The 23,719-nt window shown below is 47.7% G+C and overlaps 1 protein-coding gene and 1 pseudogene across 1 annotated transcript in view; both read left to right on the plus strand.

Moving 5' to 3' along the window:
- Positions 1–23,719, plus strand: part of COL26A1 (collagen type XXVI alpha 1 chain) — a 186,188-nt gene that overhangs the window by 125,606 nt on the left and 36,863 nt on the right. The window lies entirely within an intron of this gene.
- Positions 13,324–14,324, plus strand: LOC150009049 (vesicle-associated membrane protein-associated protein A pseudogene; annotated as a pseudogene).

Raw genomic sequence — 23,719 nt, forward strand, 5'->3', positions numbered from 1 at the left:
CCACTGGCCAACATTCCCACAGCTTGGGTATCAGTATTCCAGAAACCACAGTGGGCATGAAAATGGGCCTGATGGGCTGGTGGCATCTCTTCGAGGTCATGATGAGGCCCAAGGAGCCTGTTGTACCTGGCCTTCTGCAGAGATCTGTGATCTGGGGAGGAGGGGATCTTTTGACAGCAAACCTGAAGATCACACTCCCAGGGTGGGAGTCTTGTGGGTCCCTCTTGTGGGGGTCTTTGGTCCCTCTCTAAATGGCACTCGTCTGTAACATCACTCACATAAGCTGACCACCTATACACATTGGTCCAGGAACATTGGCTACAGGATGGAGCCAAGCCTCTGGGGCAAGGTCATCAGCTTCATTAGAACCAGATTCTTACTGCAGGGCTCAGGAATTGAGCCTCATATCTGGAGGTGTTTTATTTTCATTCTTAGTCAAAAGAAAATTTCCCTGATTATCTAAATGAGGCTGTTAAATATCACTTAGGTATCTGCCAACTGAAAAGAGCCTGCGGGATTGGGGAGGAAGTAGGTTGGTGGCCATGAGAGCTGTTGGCCGGAAGACCCACACACATAGCCACACACATCCCCACACCTGCCCTGCTCCAGCCCCCACTGCCACCCTGTGGGTCTGCAGGGGCTCCCTGCCTCTGGAGTGGCAGTGGAATGAGGCCAGGAGGGGCTGTGAGCTCAGAAGTAATGCCCCTTGGAGATGGCCCATCTCTTCTGGGCCAAAAATCTTTAGTCTTTCAGATTCACTGGGAACCTCTTCCAAGATGCCTTCCCTGGTCTGCCTAGAAGGAAGCCAGGCTCTAGGAGCTACCACTCGTTTTGGCCCTAGTCTCTCTCTTTTTGTTGTTTCTGCCCCAGGCATGGATCTTTCACTCAACCATGTGCTCCATTTGGGCACAATGGTCACTGGGTTCATTCCCACAGTGCCCAGCACAGGGCCTTGTCCACAGGAGTGTGTGCATATGTGTGTGTGTTGGTGTGTGCACAAGACAGGTATATACAATGTGCCTTGTGTGCAAGCATGGGCTGTGTACATACTATGAGTGTGGTTGGGGTGTGTGTGAACATGAGCTGTGCAAAGACTGTATATGCAGGCATAAACTGTGTGTGTACATAGTGTGTGTGTGCTTGGTGTGTATAAACACAGGATGTATGCTCATGGGCTGAGTATATATGATGGGCTACGCATGTATATGGTTCTGCAATCTTAGTTCAAAGCAGCTCTCTAGAAAACTACACACAAGATACATCACGCTGACAAAGCCTTCTAGGTCACTGGCCCAACCCCCTTTTTATTCAAGTGGACAAACTGAGGTTCAGAGAGGGGATCGGACATGCCATACCCACTGGCCCCCACTCAGAAACTCCTTCAGAGGTGGAAACTGAGCCTTTTAGGAACTGACGCTGCCAGGTGGGAGGCAGGGCTTGGGTGGGAGTTGAGCTAGAGACCCACAATCCCTAGTGACCCATGAATGGGGTCTTACAGTTATAACGTTGTGGGGGGGCAGCTTCACCAGGAGCCCCCCACCCGACTCGGCCCTTGGAGGCCTCAGCTCATGTTATGTTGGGGGACCAGCCCTTCCCTGGGCATGCCCACCAAGTAGCGGTCCATCCTCTCCTTGCGTACTTCTCAGGAGGGGCATTCTCCCCTCCTGGGGCAGCCCAAGCTGTCAGCAGGGAGCTCCTTCTCTGAGGGGGCTGGGACCTTATATAGTGTCTGTACACTGACTATGTTTGTGCTTCTTAAACCGTCTTGTGCAAATGAATCCCCTGGGGTCCTGTTAAAATGCACATTGGGATTGGGTGGGTCTGGGACCTGGCCTGAAAGTCTGCACTTATAACAAGCTTCCAGGAGGCTGCTGGTCTGTGGACCCCGTTTGGAGTAGCAAAGGTGTTTTACATTTGTTTGATATTTACAGTAATGTCTGGGAAGGGACTGTGTGAAAGGCACCAGCTGACCCTTTCTCTCTGCAGCAGGCCCAGGTCTTGGGGAGGCAGCTCCGTATGGAACCCCTGTGTCTGTCTCCTGTGGATCCAACATCCCCATTCCCCTGGGCTCACGCTCCCCAATGAGGCAGCGCCCTCCCTCCCTCAAGTGCATGGTCCCTTACACTGTAGGATTCAGGGGTCCAGGCCCTGCACCCTCCCCCAGCCATGCTCTTCCTGATTCAGGGATTCCCAGCACGCTCCTCTTCACACCTGATGCACCAGCATCTCTGTCTATAGCGGCTCCACTGCCGCTGCGGAGAACTGACCTGTGTGCTGAGATCTGTGATTCACAAGCATCTGCCCGATGCTGCCTTGTTGGTGCTGCTCCAGAGTCCCAGAGGCTGGCGGGAAAAGAGGGTCTTTATGACTTTTTTACTCATTCATTATACACATGAGGCCTCCTAGCTCAGAGCTTAGTCACTTGCCTACAGTCCTCAGCCACAAAATACCTGGGTTCCTGATTATTTAGATTCTCTGACTCCAGCAGGGACTTGGTCCAATGTCAACCCTCCCCACTGTGTGTGTGTAAATGTCCTTCCCTTGCCACCCAGAAATGGCCTTGAGACAAGGACGATTATATTTGTGTCCTACTCTGAAGCTTTTTGGCAACCATTGCAAGTGGAACTCCCTGGAAACCAGGCCTCAGAAAGTTCTGGTAAGCTGGGGCAAGGCATCCTGTAAAATGAAAGGAAGGTGAACAGAAAGGAAGAGCAGGGTCTGTGATTGGAGCTCTCACGCCCAGGCCTGAGCCTCTCCTGTGGCTGTGTGAGGCTAGGCTGACAGACCCAGGGAGCAGGGGTGCAGTCTTCGGTCCTTGGTGAAGTCTTCTAGTGACCACAGGTTTCATCATCTCTCAAGGAAGCAAATATGACCTTCGGCCTCCCTCCTGAAAGAGGTCCTTTTTGCGAAGGAGCCAGGTCACATGGTGCCCCAGCACTGCACTGTGACATTCTGAGCCCAGCACTGTGACAGGTGTTTTACATGAATTAGATCCCCCCATGGCCCAAGGAAGTGGGTGCTATTATTATCCCCATTTTGCATATGGAGAAACTGAGGCTTGGAGAAGTTAAGTGATTTGCCTGGGCTCACATAGCTGAACAGAGACGAGGCCGGACCTGAATCCAGGTCCTAACCACTGGGCATGCTCCTCCCGATACATCTGAGTGTTAACGTGCAAGTCATTCGACTCTGGGTAAGTTATAGTTGGCTAACTATAAAATGAGGGTACCAGCGATGAGAGAATGACAGAATATATGAAAGAAGCACGCCTGGCACATCATAGGTGCCCAGGAAATGTTCTTCCTCAGCCCTTTTTTCTTCTTTCAACCCCATTAGGCCTGAACACCAGGACCTGTAGGTGGAAGCTGCGGAGTGAGAATATTGGGCCAAGGACATGGATCCAAGGGAGATTCGTCCATGCTTCCCAGACATCTAAAGAGCTGTCATGGGTGGGGAAGGGGACCAGGGTCTCTCAGGGAGAACCAGCAGGCACACCTGGGACCAAGGGACTAAGAATCCGACTGGGAGGCAGATTCTTGGAGAGGCAGTGGCCTTCTTGTTGGTGGAGGATGTTGAAGCAGAGTCAGATAGCACATGGGGGTGGACATGACCGTGTTTAAGGGAACCTCTGACTATGTAATTGCAAGGACCCCACAAGATCCAGATGGGGCTTGGGCCACTCCACCAACCCTGTTCCACCGTTCCCACACAGAGAAACCAGAGAATGTTGGAGGTGAAAGTTACCTTTTGACATCTAGGCCAAACAGCTTCTCCTATAGGTGGGGAAACCAAGGACCAGCAGCCGAGAGACAAACCGGCACTTGTGGAAGGTAGCATGGAATGTTGGTACAGGCTAGACCCTCACTGTCCCGATCACTTGTTGGAGAGCTCATGCCTCCCCACCTTGTTCTACTTGCAATGACCTGAAGACAGGAGAAGCCATACCCTGTGCTGTCCGCCTATCACAGGTCCCCCCACCATTCCACAGCCTTTGAATTCTCTACCCTGTCCTTCTTCCTTCCCTCTGCCAGACTGGAGAAACCCTTGGTTTTATAGAGGTAAAGAACATGGTAAAAACAGACTCATTCAGAGCCTTTTGGACACATATTTGAGAGTCACCAATTACCTGATCCTCAAAGACATGCCTTTAACTTCCTTCCTGCTCCTCTTGATTGCTGAAGCCGGGCGGCCTCCTGGAATCCCGACTGTGATGGGCATATTGCAAGCACATGTTTTCTGTGCGCAGGGCTGTTCACAATAAACCAATGCTGAAAACCACATTAAAATGAGCTGCAGGAGAGGGAATCACTTTGTAACATGCTTTATTTTATTTTATTTTTGACTTGGAAAGAAGCATGTCTTGGCTGCTAATCAAAGAGCTGGTGGGGGCCTCTTAGCAGAAACCAAACCCATCCCTGGCCAGACCTGCTTGCCTGGCCCCCTCGGACAGCAGCTTCAGCTAGAGGGAGCTGAGAAGGGGCCCCTAGACCATGGGTGGGCTGCATGGCTGCTCTAGAAGCTGGAGGTGGGTCTTCAGTGCCAGCCTGGGTCTGCTGCATCCAGGCTGTGGGACCCTGGGTCTCTTTTCCCTTTGCCCAGCTGCAGTGTTCCTGGGGCGTCAGAACTTCGTGTGCTTTCAGAAACACAAACTCCTCATTAGTAAGAGGATCTGCAGGCCCCATGACTCAGGAGGCAGACAGTCAGTCATTCAGGATCCCACTGTGGTGGGATGGAAGCGCATCCTGGCTTCCCTTCGGCTCCTTCTGAGAACACGGGAAGATACTGCTCCTGCCCAGGTTTTTCACAGCGCTCTGCAGGAGGGTTTGGACCAGTGCGGTGTTCTCCTTAGAGTGCTTAGCATCTTGGATCCATAGCCCATGAGCTGAGATTCATTATTTACTTCCACCCACCCTCCAGACATCCCTCTTAGATTCCCACGGTCCCCTCACCCCCGACGTGTCCCAAAGCCAACTCGTCACCACTGCCTAGGACCATTTGATTCTCTTTGCTCCTTGATGAGCATCGCTCTGTCTGTTGGCTGTTGAATCCAGAAACCTCAAAGCCCCAGCTCTTTCCTCCCCTTGTAGCCCCAGTCCCAGAAATCCCCAAGTCCTGTGGATTCTTCTGTCTGTGTACATAGCCCTTGGACCCAACCCTTCTTCTCTGACCGCTGACCATTTCTTCGGTTAGATTTTGTCCGCCTATTACCTGGACCGCCCCAGCCACTTCCAGTCCAAGGTGGAAATTAAACATCCCCTTCCTTGCTTGAGACCCTTCTGGACTTAAGCCAAACAGCACCGCCACTAGTGTGTACAGTGTCTTTGTGCAGTTTAGGAAAAAGTACTCCTTCCTCAAGGCACTTGACTGCCATCTGCTGGATAATGATTGTAATAAACATACAAATCAATGATGACTGTGGTGATGGTGCCTCCTAGGGTTGTGCATGTATAGTGTTCTGAATCCAAACATCTCGTGACATTGAGATCCTCAGGACCCTTATATCTCCAGCCCTTTTATCCACTCACATCTTACCCTCCAAGACATTAAGCTGTTTGAGGCTCTAAACAACACCCTACCATGGTGGTTAAGAGTATGGACTTAGGAGACAGAATCCCAGCTGTACCATATACCTGCTATAAAGTTCCTTAACCTTTATGTTCGATCAGTTTCTTCATCTGTAAAATGCGGATAATAGTAAGAACTTTCTCATGGGTTTGTTGAGGTTTAAATGAGTTAATATTTGCAAAATGTTAAAATAGGGATTGACATATTGAAAATACTATTAGCATTTTTCTTTTATTATTATTATTATTTTTGTTCACCTCTGTCTTTTTGTATTTATTCTTTCTGCTGAGAAGTCTTTCCCACCCTGGTCTGTCTCTCCTCTGCTTGGCCAACTTCTCATCATACCACAAGGGTCAGAAAGCCTTTCCTGACCAGAGTCAGATAGGTCTGCTTCCCTCTTCCTCTGGGTTCCCCTAGTTTCTGGGCAATCCTCAGGCACAGGTCTAACAAAAGCTTGGATATCTCTGGACTGCAAACTTCTTGCCAGTAGGAATGAGGTGGTATTTGGGTCTGAATCTTCAGGCCCTAGCCTAATGCTTGCCTCAGAGTAGGAACTTCCTAAAGCTTGTGAAAATCACCTCTACCTATTATGAGCATTTGCTTTGTAGTGCTGATCGTAAGCATAGTAACCATTGTATAAGAGATCTCAGTGCAAAATGGTAAAATAAAGTAAGCATCTTTAGTAAACACCATTTATATATTAGGCAAGCCCTTTTACAGAGGGGAGCTAAAGGGAAAAAGTAAATAATAACAACTATCATTAATTGACCACTATGGTGAGCTCCTTTGTGTCTTCTCAGCAAGACAAACAACAACCCTAGTTATAGTCTCATTTTACAGAACAGACACTGAGCGTTAAAGAACTTGCTCAAGGTCCTTAGGTCAGAACAGGTGGATCTAGGATTAAAGCCTGGTCTGACTGCAGGGGTGTAATCTGATCCTTAAGGGGAAGAGATGGGGAGGCACGCTGATCAGAGGGCTGCTAGCTCCTGCCCTGAAGTCTTAAGGACTGGAAATGCTGTGGTGTGTGGGCATGGCCAGGAGTGCCAGGGGCAGGGAAAGGAAAAGGATCAGGTGCAATGGGAAGGATGGTGCCCAGGTCTTTGCCCTCTGAGTCTTGGTCTTGATATCATGGTCGTTCTGGTGGAGCAGTGAGTTTGTACCCTGGGAGGCAGGAATTGAAATGGGCATGGAGCATCACACCAGCCTGGGCTCAGGTCCCAGCTGTGCCACCCACTGTGTGGTCCTGGGGAGGGTTGTTAACTTCTTTGAGCCTCAGCTTCATCATGCTAATATCACATCTGTCTGGGGCTTGCAGTCAGCTGGTGAGAAAGGCTGTGTAAATCGGTTCTCAGGAGAAGCAGTGCCTGTGGGGCAGGAAGTCTCCAATGAGGTTGGCAGTTACCTTTTTGAAATGAGACCAAAACCTGGGACTGAGGGATTTACCTCTCAAACTGAAAGTTGCACCTTTTCAGACCGAGACCATTTCCTGTAGGAATGTAACTTACTCTATCATGCCTGAGTCAGGGTCCATACCACAGAGCAAAGCCCAAGATGTCAGTCGGATTGGACATGTCCTTTTACAGCTCAGCTCCAGGAAAGACTGGCATGAGCTGTCCATGGGGCAGCTGGAGAGACTTATTGGTTCAGGACTCCAAGAAGGAAAGGGGACCCCATCCAACCTTGGGAAGCATACCCTGTGGTTTATAGTACACTTTCTGGTTATTTATTTATTTATTTCTTAAATAATTAATTGAGGTAAAATTTATGTAACATAAAACGGACCGTTTTAAAAGGAGCACTTCAGTGGTGTCTAGTGCGTTCACAATGTTTTGTAGCCACCACCTCTCTCTGATTCCAAACTATCACCATCACTTTAAAGTAAAACCCCATAACCGATTAAGCATTTCTCACCATTCTCTCTTCCCCCCAGCCTCTGGCAACCACCAATCTTCTTATTATGGTATGCCTTGTAAATAGAATCACACAATATGTGACTTTTTGTGTCTGGCTTCTTTCACTTAGCATAATATTTTGGAGGTTCATCCATGTTGTATGTAACGTGTATCAGTACTTTGTTCCTTTTTATGGTTGAATAATATTCTACAATTTGTTTATCCATTCATCTATTGATGGGCATTTGGGCTGTTTCCATCTTTTGGCTATTGTGAATAATGCTTCTGTGAATGGTGACCATGTGTATATATGTAGTTGTTTGAATACCGGTTTTCAATTCTTGTGGGTATATATCTAAATGTAGAGTGGCTAAGTTATATGGTAATTTTATGTTTAACTTTTTGAATAACCACCAAATGGTTTTTCATTGCAACTGATCCATTTTTCAATTCTACCAGCAATGTACAAAGATTCCAATTTCTCCACATCCTCACCAACACTTGTTATTTTCTGCTTAAAAATTTTTAAAATTATTAATCCTCCTAGTAGGTGTGAAGTGGTAGCTCATTATGGTTTTGACTTATATTTCCCTAATAACTAATTGTGTTGAGTGTCTTTTCATGTGCTTTTTGGCTCTTTGTGTATCATCTTAGGATAACTGTCCAATCAGGCTCTTTATTCCTTTTTCAATTGAGTTGTTTGTCACCAATCAGAACAATGAGAAGAAAAAAGAGTTTAAAAAAAAATGAGGATAGTGTAAGCAGCCTTTACAACTTCAAGAGGTCCAACATTCATATCATAGTGGTGCCAGAAGAAGGGGAAGAGCAAGAAATTGGAAATCTATTTGAAAAAAATAATGAAGGAAAACTTCCCTAATTTGGTGAAGGAAATAGCATGCAAGTCCAGGAAGCACAGAGTCCCAAACAAGATGGATGCAAAGAGGCCCACTCCAAGACACATCATAATTAAAATGCCAAAGGTTAAAGATAAAGAGAGAATCTGAAATACAGCAAGAAAAAAGAAATTAGTTACCTACAGGGGAGTTCCTGTTAAGGATGTCAGCTGATTTCTCAAAATAAACTTTACTGGCTAGAAGGGATTGTCAAGAAATATTCAAAATCACAAAAAGCAGGTTTCTACAGCCAAGATGGCTCGTCCCAGAAAAGCTATCATTTAGAATTGAAGGGCAGATAAAGAGCTTCCTAGACAGAAAAAACTAGAGGAGTTCATCATCACCAAACCATTATTATATGAAATGTTAAGGGGATTTATTTAATAAAAGTAAGAAAATCAAAACAATGAACAATAAAATGGCAACAAATACATATCTATCAACAATTGAACCTAACAAACTAAGCAAACAAGAAGAACAGAGACAAAATCATGGGTACAAAGAGCATTTTGATGGTTGCCAGATGGCAAGGGTATGTGGGGGAATAGGTGAAGAGGTGAGGGGATTAAGAAATACAAATAGGTAGTTACAGAATAGCCATGGGGATATAAAGTTGGTTGGCAGCCGTCCGTCTCGAGAGACGATGGTGTAGCTTCTTAAGAGTCTATCTGCACCGCCGAGAATGGTTGTGCAGTCCGACTCGGGAGTGACACGGTATCTGTCTCCTCCCGTGTTGAATCGACATCTTGCGATGACGCTGGAGTGTCCTCTCCAGTGAAGCTGAAGCTACAGAGCCTGGGCAGGATGATATGGAGGGTCTGCTGTTGCCCATGCAGCAGACCCCCCCTCTCTTCGCAGCTGAAGGATCCAAGGGAAAGACGGAGTCAATACAGCTTGGCTTCAGGTGCGCCGCAGGAGTTGCCGGTGTTGACTACAACGTCAAACCGCTTTAGGGTCTCCGGCTCCAGATTTTCTGTCAGGGTTTACTCCCTTAGCCTTTCCCCTGAAGAGGTATGCCGCAAGGCAGCGGAGGTTTTTTGGAGTCAGAGTTTTCCTTCTCTGATGTGCCCTGACTGGAAGATCGAACCAGCGACACTTAGCTCGCAGGCCGACACTCAATCCACTGAGCCAAACCAGCCAGGGTTAGGGGATATAAAAGTACAGTGTACGAAACGGAGTAGCCAAAGAACCTATACGCATGACCCATGTGACAGCCTTGGTTCCCATGCCCTGCCCCTCACCCCTACCCCCGCCTGCTTGCAGCTGCTTGGGAAAAAGCGATATTTTGAGCCAGGAGTTTCCCATGATCACAGGGTGTGCCAAACCAAACCATGTTTGGCCTTGATCAGCCCGTCAGACTCACAGCTTCGAGATAAACATACTGAATACAACAATACCTTTTTTCTTCCCCCTATAAAGCAACTTCGCCATTAGGAGTCTGGAGTCGGAGCCATTCTCTCATGGCACGGCTCCCAGCCTGCTTGCTAATTCCCTCAATAAACTTCTTTTTCTGTTCGCTGCGTCTTGATGGTTCTCTGAGCGACTCCGTTCTTACACCATGGACATGAACAATGATGTGGGGCTGCCTGAGGGACTTTCGGGTGCTGGATGGAGGGGGTCAAACAGGGAAAATCGGGACAACTGTAATAGCATAATCAATAAAATATAATTAAAAATAAATTGAGTTGCTTGTCATTTTGTTGTTGAGTTGTTTATGTATTTTGGATACTAGATCCTTTTCAAATATATAATTTGCACATAATTTCTGCCATAGTGTAGATTGTCTTTTCACTTTCTTTGTAATGTCCTCTAATGCACACAAGTTTTAAATTTTGATGTAGTCCAACTTATCTATTTTTTCTTTCATTGCATGGTGTCATATCTTAGAATTCATTGCCAAATACAAGATCATGAAGACTTGCCTTGTGTTTTCTTCTAAAATTTTTATGGTTTTAGCTCCTATATTTAGGACATTGATCCATTTCAAGTTAATTTTTGTATAGTATAGTGTGAGGCAGGTGTCTAATGTCATTCTTTCCCATGTGGATATCCCGTGTTCCCAGAACCATTTGTTGAAGAGACTTTTCTTTCCCTATTGAATGATTATGACACCTTGTTGAAAATTAGTCAACCATAGGTATACAGTTCTGTTTTATTATTAAAGTCTGGTTCTTTTCTCGGGTCTGCCACTTCCTATGTATGCTGTGGTGAGGCTTACTCTCTGAGCCTCCATTTCCTTTGTGAAATGAAAACCTTGAGTTTACTCACCACTGAAGTTGTGTAGCTGCCTCAAAGACTCTGTGTTCTGAATTGTAAGTGTCTTGGGTGGGCCACTTCTGAGTTGGCTTTGCTACTCTGGGGTGGGGACTGCCCCTTCCTGATCTCACTTTCTGTTGATCCCTCTGGCTTCCAGAGAGCACGTTTCCCTCTCCCTTTGGTTTAGCTACTGAAAATCTTCAGGGTCTCTGGCAGCTCTTTCTCCTGCAGATTCTGCATTGGAGTTGGATTTGCAATTTACTGTTCTGAGGCCATGCTAGCCTTCCCACTCACCTCCCTGTTTATTTATACTGCAACTCTGAAATAATTTGCCCAAATAAGTTGGAAACGAAATCCCTAAATCAGACCCAAGTCTCTGCTGTGTTGCCAGATTATAGCTTTGTTGGGAGGCGGGGGTGTGCTGAGAATACCTCAGTCCTGAAGATGTCAGAAAATTTGAGCTCTAACCGATGCCCACCCTGCACCTCCATCATTCTCAACAGTGTTTGGTGGTGATTTGTCCTCTTTCTTTCTTTTAAGGAGGAAGACTCACATCTCTATAGAGTATCTGCTAACTCTGGGCCTGACACCACAGGGGGACAGGGCTGGAATTCATGTCCACTCACTCCTGTAATTTTCACCATAGCCATGCGAGGGCGATAGAATGGCCCACAGGACAGGTGACTGTGCTGCCTTACCCATCTTTCTACCTGTTCCTCTTCTTCTTCTTCTTCTTTTTTTTTTGATAGTTTTATTTTTTTAATTTTACTTTTCAATCACAGTTGGCATTCAATAATTTCCACCTGTTCTTGCCCTGCTGCACTGCGTGCATGTGTCAGCATCTAACCATTCCTCCCTCAGTTTCTCATCGGTAAAAGGAGGGATTGAACCAGGCATTCAAGACAGTGGTCTTAACATGTAGGGTATCATGGATTCCCACTCTGCGAATTGGACAAAGCTTTAGGCAGTTTCTTCTAAAACATGCCCAGGCACAGATACCCTTGCTTACAGTTTCCAGGGGTACAGAGACTGTCAACCCCTGGGTGGGGTGGGGTTGCCTGATCTCTCATTAAAAAGCCTGCACCTAAGGGCTTTCAGCTCCAGTGGTAGAACAAGGACAGACCCCAAGTCCTTGCTGAGCCCCATTTCACATGGGGCAGGAGGTCACTTTTCAAAATCTCAGGCACTTGCCTGCCCATTAGAGTGGTCCATACCCTTTTGAGCTGATTCTTGGTGAAAAAACACACTTAATTTTGATGGAGCAGCAGGCCCTTCATGATCCCCTGACCCCTCATAAGTGGGGAAGAAACCAAATGTTCTTGGGGAACAGAGCAATGTACTGAGGATGTGGGCGCAAGACAGCTCATCCCACTTCCAGCTGACCTTGGCCAGGCCTGGCATCTCTCTGGCTCGTCCCTGAAAGGGGCCTGAACTGGAAAACCCCTAGTGGGAGCGTGTTAGCACAGGGAGCTTGGGTCTCCCTTTATAGTGAGGGGATGAAAGATTCCTCAGCCTCTTCTCATGAGTGGGATTCATGCCTGTTTTCCCTAGCTGGGACTGAGTCACAAAAATTCTTTTATGATCCATTTTCTGGCCCTCACCCCTGTTTTTTTTGGAACTCTGAAGCAACATCCTAAATTTTCTCTGCCTAATTTTAGTCTCTGAGAACTGTAGCCAGATGATGTCAGACTGAATATTAGATGCTATTGGTCTTCCCAGGCCTGGCTCTTTCACCAGCTCCCTGCAGCTGCTCTGTCCCCTGGGGTCAGGTGTGGGCCTGGGAGATGGCACGGTCATCAGCCAAGAGCTGTGCTGAGGCTGCGAGGGATGGGAACCTTCCTTCTCTCTAGGAAGTGCCCTCAGCATTCAGTATCCACCTCAGTGCGAGGCTGAGAAAGCTTTTCCCAAAGGGCAGTTCTCCCTCCATCAGCAAGCTTTTCCAGAACGCCCAGAGCAGGCCAAGAACCTACTGTATGTCTGAAGAAGTGGACAAGACCCTCCTCTCTCTGAAGGTGGACCTCATCCATCTCCGTCACTCAGCCCGAGAGCACCTTCTAATTGGGATTGTTTTAAGGATATTTCTTAGAGTAGTTTTACGTTCACAGTAAAACTGAGCAGAAGGAACGAGGTTTCTCTGCCCCTACCCATTATCAGGTTCCCCACCAGAGCAGTGCATTTGTTACAGCTGATGAACCTTCACTGAAACATCATAATCACTGAAGTCCATCGTTTACATGGGGGTTCTTCTTGGTGTTGTATATCCTGTGCTTGGAGCACCTTCTCACAACCAAATTCGATCTCATCACCTGGAGGCAGATCTGGGTTCACGGGCCTGAGGCTTATATAGTTTGAGGGGCTTTTAAATAAAAAGAACACATAGAAAACTCGTTTGCCAAATTTTACAAAAACATGTGAGCGGGCTCCCAGCTGCCGGGGCGCGCACATAGGCACGCAGAAGTCGTCACGTGGGGCGCCGTGGGGCGCAGTGCGCGTGGCCGGGGCAGCTGGTGTAGGCTTGAGTCAGTTGTGAGACCCGGAGCTGCTGACTTAGCAGGCGGTCCACCCACCCAGGGACATAGCGGCAGGCATTTGGGTGCGGGAGCCGTAAACTTTCCCCATCTTAGAGCTCGTCCGAGCCGTCGCCGCCGTCGTTTCCCATGCCCGGCAAGCAAACCGCCGCAGCGGGCGCGCCCCCGCTCTGCGCTGTCTCTCCGATGGCGTCCGCCTCTGGGGCCGTGGCGAGGCACGAGCAGATCCTGGTCCTCGACCCTCCCACAGACCTCAAATACAAAGGCCCCTTCACAGATGTAGGCACTACAAATCTTAAATTGCGAAATCCATTGGAGAGAAAAGTGTGTTTCAAAGTGAAGACTACAGCACGTCGGCGGTACTGTGTGAGGCCCAACAGTGGAATTATTAACCCAGGGTCGACTGTGACTGTTTCAGTAATGCTACAGCCTTTTGACTATGATCCCAATGAGAAGAGTAAACACAAGTTTATGGTACAGACAATTTTTGCTCCACCAAACATTTCAGATATGGAAGTTGTGTGGAAAGAGGCAAAACGCAATGAATTAATGGATTCTAAATTGGGATGTGTTTTTGAAATGCCTAATGAAAATGATGAATTGAATGATATGGAACCTAGCAAAGCTGTTCCACTGAATGCATCTAAACAAGATGGACCCATGCCAAAACCACATAGTGCTTCACTCAATGATACTGAAACGAGGAAACTCATGGAAGAGTGTAAAAGACCTCAGGGAGAAATAATGAAGCTATCAGAAGAAAATCGACACCTGAGAGATGAAGGCTTAAGGCTCAGAAAGGTAGCACACTCAGATAAACCTGGATCAACCTTAACCGCTTCCTTCAGAGATAATGTCACGAGTCCTCTTCCTTCACTTCTTGTTGTAATTGCAGCCATTTTCATTGCATTCTTTCTAGGAAAATTCATCTTGTAGAGTGAAGCATGCAGAGTGCTATTTCTTTTATTTGTTTACCTACCATTTCATTGGTAGTATGGCCCACGGTGACCATTTTTTTGTGTGTACAGCGTCATATAGGCTTTGCCTTTAATGATCTCTTACGGTTAGAAAACAATTAAAACAAACTGTTCGGCTACTGGACAAATTGTATATTACCAGATCATCACTAGCAGATGTCAGTTGCACATTCAGTCCTTTATGAAATTCATAAGTAAAGAATTGTCCTTTGTGGTTTTAATAAGAGTTCAAGAATTGTTCAGAGTCATGTAAATGTTATTTTAATAATCCCTTTAAATTTTATCTGTTGCTGTTACCTCTTGAAATGATTTATTTAGATTGCTAATCCCACTCATTCAGGAAATGCCAAGAGGTATTCTGTGAGGAAATGGTGCCTCTTATGGTGTAAATTTTCTCCTTTACCTTTGCTAATATCATGGCAGAATTTTTCTTATCCCTTGTGAGGCAGTTGTTGACTGAGTTTTTCATCCTTACAATCCTGTCCTATGGTACTTAACATAAAAGCAAAAAACAAAAAACTGTTAACAGATTCTTGCTCAAAAAAAAAAAAAAAAAAAAAGAAAGTGAGCATGTGAACACATTGCCCGTTTCTCTTGGGGCCTTGAAGTTTCCAGAAGCATAAGCTTCATAGTCAAGCTACCTCTGCTTCTTACTCTCTTTAAAATTGTTCACCAGCTTCTGCCTCTCTGGGGATAAATACCAGGCCTCTTAGCTGGCACGCAGAGCCCAGCATGGTGAGACTGGAGCCCATGATTAGTTACCCTGACCTGCAACGTGCTGAGCTCGTTCTGCGCTTGGGGCCTTTACGTGTGCTGGCCAGCTTTCCTGCCATCTTTACCTGCTCGCTCCCACTCTGGGGGCCTCTACCGACAAATCATGCCTGGATTGGAGGCTCCTCTCCTTGTTCCCTGAATGGCCCATCACTACGGCCACCGTAGCATATGGGACACTGCAGTAACTGTCTTATGTCTCCCCACGAGGGCAAGCAGCATATTGGACCCCTTGGCCACTGTATCATGGCTCTGACCCACAGCAGGGAATAGCAAGCACCTGCTGAATACCTGGCTGATGGAAGATTGGTCATGGAAAAGGTAGGAGAAACATTTGAGCTGTTCCCATCCTACCTTGAATGCTCCACTGGCCTTAACACAGTTGCCACTCAACACCCCCCCAACGCCCACCCCCCAGGAGTCAGGCCTGTTGGGCCTGGCATCTCTGCACCTGCTGGGCATGGCTGGGGATACATTTGGGGAGATTACCCCTGCCTTTTCAGTGAGCTGTATTCTCCTGAGCACTCCTCCATTCCTGGCCTTGATGTGTGGTCCTATCCTCCCCCAGCCCCCAACAGCTTTAGTGACCCAGCACCCTCAGCCTCCATCTAGAGGGAGAGGTGTGGGATGTGGACCAGCTGTTCCCTCCCCTCACTGGCCATTCCCTCCCCACTCTTCCCCACCAGCCCCAGATGCTCCAGGTTCATGGCCATGGAGGCCTTGATGCTGGCCTGCTGCCTAGCCCTATGCACCTCCAAGGATGGACCAGACTGACGCCCCCTCCCCCTGCAGGCCCCAAGGGCTCCTGCTGCTGAGCTTCTGCATCTCTTCTAGCTGCCTGGAGTCCTAGCTGGGCTCAGGCTGCTGGGCCTTCAAGAACTCATGGAGCTGGAGGCTGCCCTTCAGGGCAGATGCTGGAGACAAAAAGCCTCTCATTCAGAGATGCTCCCTGAGTCTTTGTCCATCATCAGGTCATAAAGTTTGGAGGTGCCACCCCCCCCCCCCCCGAGCTTGTGAAGGTTCTTCATCCTGCAGCAAGGTGGTTGGTCCAGGGAAGTGATGCTGACTCTCCCTCTGAGAACAGCCCAAGGCCTGGCCTGGGGAGGCCGTTGTGGGTGGAGGAAGGAGCACTGGACTGGGAGTCAGGCAGACCAAGTTCAAGTGGGAGCTTATCTTGAGTAATCTTGGCTAATTCCCATCTCCTGAACTTCTGTTTCTCTATCTTTGATTGAGGTAAACAACTTTCCATTCTTTTTCACATAGAAAATAAAGGATGCCTTGATCCCTCCTTGAATTTGCACTTGTCTTGGGTTCTGCAGCCTGTGATCAAGCCCACAGCCCCCTTGTCTTGCCCCAAGGGTGGGGCTGCAGTCCACTTAGGAACAGCTGTTGCTAAATATGGACAAAGCCAGACCTGTCTAGAGTATCAAGGGGCAGTGGCTTCCTTGAAGCCTTCTGGGGCCCCCGATCTCCTGACATGGACCCCAGTCCTTTCACATCCACTCCTCGATCGTGATAGATGCGTGTGGGAGGATGGCACACAGACAGCAGCCTCTTCCTGTCACCCGCTCACACATGGGCTCACACAACACGCCCCACACCCCCACATACAAGGCAGACCCGGACACAACACGCACAGGCTCACATAAACACAGCCATTGTGAGCACGTGCACATGTGCATGGACATGCACAGGCCAACAGGAATGTATCATGTTTACACACACAGGCATAAGCATGTGCACGCAAACAGGTTCACACATAGGCACACATACCACAGGCTTCTGTATCCTCTCTTTTGAGGTTTTGGCAGCTTCTTCTGCTCTTAGAGGGGATGGTGTGCGGAGGCTGGGAGCCAGGGAAGAGTGAGGGCTGTTGGGAACTGTAGGGAGAATGTGGGGAGGGTGGAAGGTGGGGAGATGGTCTGGGAAGGCACAGAGGGCCCCTGAGGGCCTTGAAGGACAAACTAAGGAGTCTGCACTTGACACCACAGGTGACAGGGAGACTGTAGTTGGGAGAATTTGAGACTTTGCTTAAGAGAGCTGGTAACAGCCTGGGGAACCCTGACTGGACTGAGATAGCTGCAGGATCAAGAATGCGCAGAGACCTGAGCCCTTCTGCCACGGGCATGGGGGCTCCAGGCTCTGGCGCAGCATGGTCTCCAACTGGCTGGGTGGGTGGGTGTTCTCGGGCCAATCCTCATCCTCTCTGGTTTAGCCTCAGTGTTCTCTAAGTGATCACCTGTGGTTAAGGCCCACTGGGCCTATAAGGAGGGTTGTGCCTGTCCAATGAACCCCAAGTGTAAAAGGGATTGATGGTTGGGGACATATCTTGCTGCTTCAGACCATCAGACAACTGGCAGAGCCCTGGGCAGACCTGAGCTGGAGCCTTGGACTCACAGCATCAGTCTGGGGGACTATCAACCAAATTAGGTTTGGAAACTATCTAATTACCACTTTCCCTTTCCAGTAATTCTGACTTGTTCTTTGTATTCTGATCCACTACCCTCAGGAAGCACTGAGTACCATGACCCAGTCCCTTGGCTTCCTTGGCGTGCTGTCATAATGATCTTGTGGGCTCTGTCTCCCAGGGCATGGAGCTATCAAGGGCTGGGTCTGTGTTCTCATGCCCTGAATCCCAACGCCCCAGACAGTGCTTCCTGGCCAGGGTGATGGGCAGTGTTTGTTGAATGAATATCTGTGAGGTCATTTACTATTTACTGTTGCAAATATTCTGCAGTGACAAGTGCCTTCCTTTCCATAGTAAGGATTGTGTCCCAGAACTTCTCAGGGTTATTTCCATCTGGGGGACACTCAGGAGCTGAAAGCCTATCCTATCCTTCACATACAGCTGCGAGCCAGCCTCCAGGGGCTGCCTGCTGTTCCTGCCTGCCGGGCTCTCGTGGATCCTCACTTTCAACAGCATTGGGAGCTGTGGGAGGGGCGTCTCAGCTTGGAATGACCTATGGGGAAAGCTTAAGAGACCTCCATGGTGCGTATGTGAATGTGCATGTGCACATATGTTGTGAGAGTGTGTGCGTGCGTGTGTGTATGTGTGTGTGTGAGAGAAAGAGAGAGAGAGAGAGAGAGAGAGAGAGAGAGAGAGAGAGAGATCCAGTATCAGAGACCTCATGCCCATTCAGAGCGTGGACATCAGAGCTGGAAACGTCCTTGAGGACATACACACACACACACACACACCATATTTTGTGAATATAAGTATAGAAACATATGTGTATAAATATATATGTATGCTATGTAGAGAACTTTGGGCCCAAGGGATTTGGCTATGGCCAAGGAGTAGAAGCTCTTGTCCATGCTCAGTAAAAGTAGGAAACTGAGTCTCACACACTGAGACTCTCTTCCTTATCTGGGCACAGTCATCTCTTAACATGGGATGACCTGTGAAAATTCCACTGGCACTGAAGTACTTTATATTACCCTGGACTTTGATTGGCTGGCCGACTGGCAGGAAGAGAGCAGTGTATTCTTTTGCTTTATTCATCCACATTTTCAAGAACCATTTTCTTTACATTTTAAATAAAACTTCAGCTTGAAAGAAAACAGAATGAGGCTGCCAGCTCCTTCTCTGCCTCCCCTCCATGGCGGGACCAAGGGAGGCGGCCTGAGGCTCTGTCTAGGCACTTCAGCCCTTTCCATCTGCAGGTGCCCAGGAAACCTAAGAGGATAGCGGGTTCTGCTGCTGCAGACATGATGATGTAGGTGGTGGTGGGTTGGGGATGGGGTCTCGGGATCTTGGGACCAAGGTTTACACCTGAACCGGAATGAGGTGTGGGGCTGTGAGAGCCCCAGTGTTACAAGGAGTGAGAGGTGAGACTTGGTGAAAGTGGTGAAAAGTCCACTCTTGGCTCATGGAGGCAACAAGGAAGCTTGTCCATCTGGACTCTGGATGGGAGAAATAAGCCTGAGAAATCAAAGCCTTAGGCCTCTACCTCCCATGGGTTTAGCCTCCAGTTTACCCAACATCTGTGGCCACAAAGTTGGTTTCAGGTTGGAGTTACAAATGACTCCAGTGAAAAATCTAAAATAAAATACCAACAACAGAAAAACCAAATAATCCAATTAAAAATGGGCAGAGGAAATGAACAGAGACCTTTCCAAGGAAGACATGCAAAGGGCCAACAGATATATGAAAAGATGCTCCTTAGGGAAATGCAAAGCAAAACCACAATGCGGAACTACCTCACACCTGTTAGAACGGTTGTTATCAATAAGACAAGAAACAACTAGTGTTGAAGAGGATGAGGAGAAAAGGGAATCTCTGCACACTATGGTGGGAATGTAAACTGGTGCATTCACCATGGAAAACAGTATGGAAGGTCCTCAAAAAATTAAGACTAGAGCTACCATATGACCCAGCAATCTCTCTTCTGGGTATCTACTTAAAAAATTGAAAACACTTATTCGTCAAGTTATAGGTATCCCTATATTCATTGTAGCAGTATTCTCGGCCAAGACCTGGAAACAACCTAAGGGTCCATTAATGAATGATTGGATAAAGAAGATGCGGTACATATATACAATTGAATACTTCTCATCTATAAAAAAGGTGAAATATTGCCATTTGTGACAATATGGATGGATCATGCTAAGTGAAATAAGTCAGATGGAAAAAGGCAAGAACCATATGGTTTCACTCATATGTGGGGTAAAAAACAGAAAGCTATAAATGAACAAACAAACAGACTCATAGACAACAGAAGGAAAGGAGTTGGGGGAAGACGAAGAGCGTAAAGGATGTCAATTCTATGGTGACAGGAGACTAGACTTCAGTGGTGAGCACACTCTTGAGTATACAAATGTGTTATATAAAGTTGTACATCTGAAATTTACATAATGTTATTAGCCAATGTTTCCCCAACAAATTTAATAAAAACATAAAATAAAATATTAGCTATTCAAATCCAGCAGTACACAAAAAAGTAATAAATCATGACCAAGCAGAGTTTAGAAAACCTACTTATGTAATCCAGTTCATTTACAGTCTAAGAGATAAAATTCAACACCTATTCATGATGAAAAGTGCCAACCAGGCAGAGAAAGAAACCTCTGGCCATGTAGATACCAGCTACCACTCCCACAGCCAACATTGCACCAACCTGAGTGAGTAGAAGTGTCCTTTTAAAGTCATGAATGGGTTTCAGAGATAGCTATCACGACTTCATGAAATACCTTGAGTTTAAAGGAATGAAAGGTAAACAGATTGGAAAACTTCTATAATGACAAAGGGCAGTGTTATTAAGCCAAAAACACAAGCCACAGACTGGAAGGATATACAGTAGTCCCTCTCTGTATCATGGTTCACTTATCACAGCCTCACTGTGTTGCGGGATTTAAAAAATATTATATTTAATTATCGTGGATTTTTCGCTATATCGCGGGATTTTGTGGTACAGTATTCCCTCACTAATCACAGGTATTATGTTCTAGACCCCCCCCCCACGAAGTAGGAACCTTACATTCTACACTCTTAAACCTACATAACTTTAACAACATATGTATACAGTACCGCAAAATTCTGCAATATAGTGAAAAATCCGCGATAAATAATTAAATGTAATATTTTAAAAAATCTCGCGGTACAGTGAAGCCGCGATAAGTGAACCGCAATATAGAGAGGGACTACTGTACTGTATATGTATGCTGTTGAAGTTACGTAGGTTTAAGAGTGTAGAATATGTTTAAGAACATAAATAGTGTTTATAAAAGCGTGGAAAAGGTTAATAAGGGAGTGGGAAAGGTTAATAAGGGTCTGGGAACGGTTTATAAGTGTGTGGGAAGGGTTTATAAAACCTTAAAATATATATAAATACTAAAATAAATGTAAGGTTCCTACTTTGCGGATTTTCACCTATTGCTGGGGGTCTAGAACATAATACCTGCGATAAGTGAGAAATACTGTATTTGCAACACACAAAGCTGACAAAGGGTTGGTACTAGAAATACAGGAAGAACTCCTGTGAATCAACATGGAAAAGAACAATGTAACAGAAAAATGGGTCAGGAACAGGAACAGGCATTTCACAGGGTAGGGGGAAGGGTGGGAAGAGATGGCTCAAAAGCCAATAAAAAGATGTTTAGCCTCATTAGCAATGTGGAAAACTCAAATTCAAACCACAGTGAAATAGCATTTCACACCCACTAGATTGGCAGACTTTTGCAGTCTTGTATAGTTGCCTTTCAGTGTTGGGGGTGTAGTGTTGGAGAAAGCGGGGACAGGATGTCCCCCTCCCATTAAGGAGACTCATTCCTAACTCCTATTGCCCTTCAGGGCTAGGGTCTGTTAGGACAGCGGTGTTTGCGTTCTACCCCAGTCTTTCCCGCGCCATCCTGGGTCCCACCCCAGGCCCTTGGGGTCTGCCAGACTGTTTCCTTGGAATCTGCTCCTGTTGGGGCCCTCCTCCCAGGCACCCAGACGTGCCTCCGGCTGCAGTACCTGGATCTGGTCTGCAGAGCAGAGGGAAGGAGAGAGGGAGAAAGGAACAGGGGGTAACTGGATCAGATTGCTCCTCTCTTAACTTGGACAGATCTCTCTCCCATGAGAATCCGCACCACAAGCCCACCCCCATCATATCTCTAAAGCTCAGAGAGGCTGAAGGGAGGTGATTAGGATGCTCCATGTGCCCACACTCCAGCCGAGCTGTGAGCAGGGAGCAGGCGTCAGATGCTGAGGCCAGCCTTTGGCTGTCCTTTCACCTTTGCTTCTGGCTGAGCCTTCTCCCATCCTCCACTTGGTGAGTCTAGCCAGGTTCTCAGAAGCCTGGGATAGGACAGTGGGTGCCAGCCCTGTTCATGAGGCAGAGGTTTCTCCCGCTGCTCCAGACCAGCATCTGGGTGCTGGACAATGTGGCAACAGGAGCCCTAACCCAGTAACCACACTGTGCTGGAGCAGAGGGCTTCCTGTCCCCTTCCTCAAACCTCCACACAGGTGCAGCTGCTGGCCAAAGAGAATCAGCTTTTCTGGATCCCAGACCACCTTTCACCTTACTGGACTTATCTCTTCCCCCCTCTTTAATCGTTTGGATAATATTATCTTCCTAGGCTCTACTAGCAAGAGCAGGCAATGGGACAGTGTTTTGTAATGGTTGTGCCCTCAGTGGTATTGTATGGACTCATTCTCACTACGGTGTAAATGACTGAGCGGGAGTAATGATGTGCCCACCCCAGGAGAGTGAAAAGTCTGCTGGATGCACGCCCAAAACTGGGTTTCGCTCTGGCTCAGTCACCTCCTCAAATGTGTGGCTGTGGCACTTACCACCCCAGAACTGTTTTCTAATGTGTAAAAGGAAAGGGCCAGATGAGAGAGCTCTAAAAGCCTTCTGGTTTTTACAGTTGTATGGGAGATGTGCCTTCTAACATAGAGTACAAGAACAGCTGCTCTTTCTCAGACATGCACTTGGTGCCAATCCTGCTTTCTCCTTAACCAGTCCAAGGCCCGAGAAGGTGGCCTTGATTATCTTTGTCTGGCAGGCAAAGCAACTGAAGTTCAGAGTTAAGTAACTTCCCCAGGGTCACACAGCTTGTTGGATTTTAAGGCAGTGGGGTGGGGAGGGGGAGGGAGATGGGGAGGGGGAGGGCTAAGCCTTAAGCTATAGACGACCAAAACTATAAATCCTGTGCACATGCCTTCATATTGTTCAAATGTGTTTTAAACTCTTCCAGGGTGGTTGGGGGGTGGGGGTGGGAGGAGTGTCTTTCAGAAAGAATCAAATTGTGTTCAAGTGATCCCCCAGGCTGGAAAATATAGGTGGGACCCCACCAAGTGGTCCTTCATTTTCCATGGCACCCTACTCCTGCTGGGAAAGGTGAGGTCCAGATTTGAACCTGAGAGTGAGGGGTCTCCTAACCCTCCTCCCTGGCCTTCTCCCATTGCATCTTAAGAGGTGACCAGGTGGGCCTGGGCTCCAGCCGGACCTACTCTGGCTGTGGGGGAGGGGGCTGCTGACCAATGGATGGTGGCCCCTGAGAGCAGAGTGTGCAGGGACGGGCAGACGATGCCGGAGGGAGCTGAGCCCAGACTGCCCAATGCCACGAAGCAGGTAGCTTCTTTGTGGGCACTACACTCCCTTGAGATGTCAACATGCCTTTTCACATGCTGCTCTCTTGGGTGTCTGAGAACCAGGGTTGGGGGCACTGAGACCTGCCCACATTTTGCCCACTTTGAGCCCCAGAGGGTAGGAGGTGCTGACTGCGACCTCTGGGCTCCCACCCACTGCAGTCAGAGCAGCTTCTATTTGATTGATTATCAATCTGGGTCTCAGAAGCACTTGTGTATAAGAAAAAGACTTCTTATTTTTAGAAAAGTATTTGGAAACTGCCACTCTGAGTCCTCCAACACACGGTTAGGACTGTGACCCCTGTAGCCTGGGATCTGACCTGTGATTGAGAACTCTGGAAGCCCAGTGTGACAGCAAGTGCCCACGTTCACCTCCCAGCTCCCCTAAACAACCATCACAAGGCAGATAGCCTCATGAGGAGACCAGGCCTTCCCTGGGGCGCACCTGGGGCCTTCACTTTGCATTTGGCCCAGGTGCATGCTGGGAAAGGTGCAGACCTGCTCCCCAGACCTCCTCCTTCTTTTCCCGGGGCTCCTCTTCTGCTGCCCCGTCCAGTCCTACCACCTGCGGATGGGCCAGTGATTTTGTCTTTAGTTCTTAAAACTCTGCTACCATTTCTACCTGAAAGCCCCAATGACCAAAGAGATGTGGCCTCCCGCTTCCTCTTTTGGGGTACCTCATATGTTTCCCTGAGAGTTCATCACTCCCTACTGAGCCTTAACTGGCACTGCAGAGGAGGTGGCCCTGCCCTGGGTTCCA

Source organism: Furipterus horrens, unplaced genomic scaffold, assembly GCF_987537825.1.
Source record: "Furipterus horrens unplaced genomic scaffold, mFurHor1.1.pri manual_scaffold_5, whole genome shotgun sequence".
NCBI classification, from domain to species: domain Eukaryota; kingdom Metazoa; phylum Chordata; class Mammalia; order Chiroptera; family Furipteridae; genus Furipterus; species Furipterus horrens.